This window comes from Crassostrea angulata, chromosome 2, assembly GCF_025612915.1.
Source record: "Crassostrea angulata isolate pt1a10 chromosome 2, ASM2561291v2, whole genome shotgun sequence".
Taxonomy (NCBI): Eukaryota; Metazoa; Mollusca; class Bivalvia; order Ostreida; family Ostreidae; genus Magallana; species Magallana angulata.
In genome coordinates this window covers 7546132-7551122 of record NC_069112.1, presented here as the reverse complement: position 1 = coordinate 7551122, position 4991 = coordinate 7546132, and positions in this window count along the sequence as shown.

Genomic DNA, 4991 nt, shown 5'->3' with positions numbered 1-4991 from the left:
TTAATAAATTAAGGTTTTTCATTTCCTTCCGGTGACGACCGGAAGTGACGGCGGACGTTCGGATATGCGAAGGGCACTGCGGCGGTTTACTCTCTAACTTCTCTGAAAATTTGAAAGTCCTAGCTTGAATACTTTTTGAGGAAAATCGTGAAGCAAAAACATAAAATCTTTAATATCTCGGTACCGGAAGTGACGACTCTAAAAATCTCGTGTAATTTTCTTACAAATTTTGTCATAAATAAGATCTGAAAGTTTCATGAAAATCGGCTGAAGCACTTTTGAGAAAACGTGGGAGAAAAAAAAAGAATAATAACTAGACACGATCTCGTTGCGAGCAACGAGGAGGTCTTCCGTCCGAATTTTAGAAGAAAATATGACATCATCGACTTTTGATTTTCGATATCAAAACACGATATAGAAAAAGGAGTGAAGTACTAATGCTTTAAAGTATTGCTTTTTAGTTCTATGACATTGCTTTTAAAATACTTGCATTTCTTCCAAATAAGATTGAAAAGATTAAACCTGTTTACATCTGGTCCCTAAAAACTCTAATTGGGTAAAGCAAGAGCAAATCATCATATTGTTAGGATATATAAACGTATTATACCTAATCTAGCTTTAATAACCTTTCACAAGATGGCTCTTATTAAAGGGCTATAGATAAAAAAAATTTAGAGCCCTTTGATCCCCTTATTTAAAGGGCCAGCCCCATTTTCTTGGAATCAAATGGAAGGACATTTAATTCTGAACACATTTTGTCAACAGGTGTTTTAAAATCCATTATCGTTTTGGAGATATATGAGAAAAAAGGTTTGAGGGGCCAGTCCCTTATCTGCTTAAAGGGACCGTTTTACGAAATTTTGAAGGCTGCATTTTGTTAAGAACATCATTTTGAACAAATTTTCTTCTGTATTGCATTACAAAATATATTTCTTTTCTGAGATATGGGTGATCGAAATTTTGGACTGTTGGCCCCTAAAAACCCTTAATTACGTAACACATAATGAAATCATTACATTGTTTGGATACATAACTGTGAGAACAACATATTTGCTTCTAAAACCTTTGACATAATATCTCTCAGTAAAGGGCTACAGATTAAAGACTTTAGAGCCCTTTGGTCCCCTTATTTGAGGGGCCAGCCCCTTTTTCTTGATATTAAATGAAAGGTCATTGAATTCTAAACAAATTTTGTTCAACAAGTGTTTAGAAAACCGATACTGTACTGGAAGTATATGAGAAAGAAGGTTTTAGGGGCCGATCCCCTATCTTCTTATAGGGGCCGTTTAACGAAATTTTGAAGGTTGCATATTATTAAGAACATTAATTTGAACAATTTTTCTTCTGGGTGATCGAAATTTTGGACTTTTGGCCCCTAAAAACCCTTAATTACGTAACACATAACAAAATCTTTACATTGCTTGGATACATAACTTTGAGATAAACATATTTGCTTCTATAAGCTTTCACAAAATATCTCTCAGTAAAGGGCTTCAGATTAAAGACTTTAGAGCCCTTTGGTTCCCTTATTGGAGGGGCCAGCCCCTTTTTATTGATATTAAATGAAAGGTCATTCAATTCTTAATAAATTTTGTTCAACAAGTGTTTAGGAAATCGTTACCGTTCTAGAGATATATGAGAAAGAAGGTTTTAGGGGCCGATCCCTTATCTCCTTATAGGGGCCGTTTAACGAAATTTTGATGGGTGCATATTGTTAAGAACATTAATTTGAACAACTTTTCTTCTGTATTGCATTACAAAATATTTTTCCTTTTTGAGATATGGGTGATCGAAATTTTGGACTTTTAGCCCCTAAAAACCCTTAATTACGTAACATATAATAAAATCATGACAATGCTTGGATACATAACTGTGAGATAAACATATTTGCTTCTATAAGCTTTCACAAAATATCTCTCAGTAAAGGGATACAGATTAAAGACTTTAGAGCCCTTCTGTCCCCTAATTTGAGGGACCAGCCCCTTTTTCATGATTTCAAATAAAAGGTCCTGTAAATCTAAACTTTTTTTGCTATACATGTTTTAACAAAATAGTTTTCATAAAAGAGATAAACTCTGAAAACCTAGAAAAATTACGATGTTTTTTTAAACTCAATTTTCAGGTCCAGGCGAGCTTCAACGCCTTTTTAATCAGACAAATTTGATTGACATCATACACATCTACAATCTTTTGTCTACAATCCCTGAAAATTTGAATTCAATATCTATTATAGTTTAGGAGTAGTTGCATGGACAAACTAAGCCTCCAAAAATCGCTATTATGTTAAAATATCGGAAACGGAAATGACGTCATCAATATAAAAAATTTCCAATAAGGTTCAGATCAATATCTATCAGATCTAAAAGTTTCACGAAAATCAGCTGAGCCATTTCCGAGAATTCGCGCGGACAAAATTTGTAAGAAAAAAAAGAAGAAAAACTAGACACGATCTCGTTGCGAGCAACGAGGAGATCTTCCGTGCGATTTTTTGAAGGTTTTATGACCTTGACTTTGATATTTGACCCTTTATCTCCTTATCAGGACAACAAAAAAAAAATGATGGTTGAATTTTGTTAGGAACATCATTCTCAGCATTTTATTCTATATTGATTTTCAAAATGATGCTTTTTAAAATATTTGTTCTGTTTGAAGTCGTTATCAACGTTTTGTACTTCTGGCCCCTTAAAACCCATTAAAAACCCCTTAATACGGAACACATGATAAAATAATTATATTATATCATAAAATAATATATTGTTAAATAAATGTGCTTCTTAAACATATAACAAAATTTTTTTCAGTCAAGTGCTATGGAAGAAAGACTTTAGAGCCCTTTTGGTCCCTAAATTGAAGGGCCAGCTCCTTTTTCTTGGCATCATACGAAAGTTCTTTTGATATTAAACATATTTTGTTCAACAAGTGTTTAGAAATTTTTTGCCGTTTTAGAGCTATCTGGGATAGGACATTTTATGGGCCGACCCCTAATCTCCTTATTGGGCCCAGATAACGAAAATTTTATGATTGAATATTGTTTATAACATCATTCTAAGCATCTTTCATTCTATATTGCTTTTCAAAATATTTGTCCTTTTTGAGATATATTCGATCAAAGTTTTGGACTTCTGGCCCCTTAAAACCCCTAATTACGTAACGCATAATAAAATTGTTATAATGTATAGTTTTATTAGTAAAAGATGAACATTTTTGCTTCTTAAACATATTACAAAATATTTCTCAGTAAAGTGCTATGGAAGAAAGACTTTAGATCCCTTTTGGCCCCTAATTTGAGGGACCAGCCCCTTTTTTTTGTAATCAAACGAAAGATATTGTAAATATGAATTTTATTTGCTCTATATGTTATGGTAAAATATTTTCAGGAAAGGAGATAAAGAACGAAAACCATTAAAAATTACGTCGTTTTTTCAAACTCGATTTTCGGGTCCAGGCGAGCTTCGACGCATTTGAAGCCAGACAACCATAAATGCCTTTAAACACATCTACAATCTTTTGTTTACAATCCCTGAAAATTTAAATTCAATATCTTTTTTCGTTTAGGAGGAGATAGCCAGACAAAATGACCCTCTAAAAATCACTAAAACGTCAATATCTCCCGAACGGAAATGACGTCATTAAAATAAAAAATTACATATAAGGTTTTTATCAATATCTACAAGATCTGAAATTTTCACGAAAATCGGTCAAGTCATTTTCAAGAAATCGGTTGTACAAAAAAGCGTAAGAAAAAAATAATAATAAAAGGGAAAAAGAAACAAAGCAATAACAATAAGGTCTTCCGTTGGAAACGGAAGACCTTAATAATAATAGGGAAAAAGAAACAAAGCAAAAACAATAAGGTCTTCCGTTGGAAATGGAAGACCTTAATAATAATAGAGGAAAAGAATCAAAGCAATAACAATAAGGTCTTTCGTTGGAAACGGAAGACCTTAATAATAGTGAAAAAGAAACAAAGCAATAACAAGAAGGTCTTCCGTTGGAAACGGAAGACCTTAATAATAGAGGAAAAGAAACAAAGCAAAAACAATAAGGTCTTCCGTGTTCAACGGAAGACCTTAATAATAGGGAAAAAGAAACAAAGCAAAAACAATAAGGTCTTCCGTTGGAAACGGAAGACCTTAATAATAGGGAAAAAGAAACAAAGCAAAAACAATAAGGTCTTCCGTTGGAAACGGAAGACCTTAATAAGAAACATTACAATCACTATAAGGTCTTCCGTTGGAAACGGAAGACCTTAATAATAAAAAACATTACAATCACTATAAGGTCTTCCGTTGGAAACGGAAGACCTTAATAATAAAAAACATTACAATCACTATCAGGTCTTCCGTTGTAACGGAAGACGTTAAATATCTGTATACAATGTATATAAACCATAGGACGCTAATCGTTCAATTTCAAGAAAGATAGTACTAAAAATTGATTCAAATACATTATGGGTTACTTTAGCTTTGATCTTTAACATACCAAATGCGAATATGTAGGACAATTCCACATAAAAAACACCACAGTAGATGATGTTCATAGTTCAAATTTATCAGACGATTTTGTTTTAAAGAAAAACAACAACTAAGCGTTGTACGGCGGGATATACCCGTCAACAGTACTTTAGACTTCTTAATTGATGAAATATAAATTAAGTAGGTACATACACAAAAATATGTTTGAGATAAAACACAGATAGATGGATGGTTCATATATACTTGTAGTGTTTAAGAGAAGGATGAGAAACAGCAATAAATACGGCATTATGCATGTATATTTAGTAATAGCGATACTGGTCTTTTTAGGGATTTTTTAGGTAAGAATTGGTTTGATAATTCTCATGATAATAAAAATAGCATGGCTTCAGAGCTTTACAGGTATATTGTTTACAGACCATTTGTATGTGTTCTTAGGATTCAAATTGGAACTGATAAAACATAGATATGAATTATCAAATAATTATTGAATAATTAGAATTAATCATACATTTC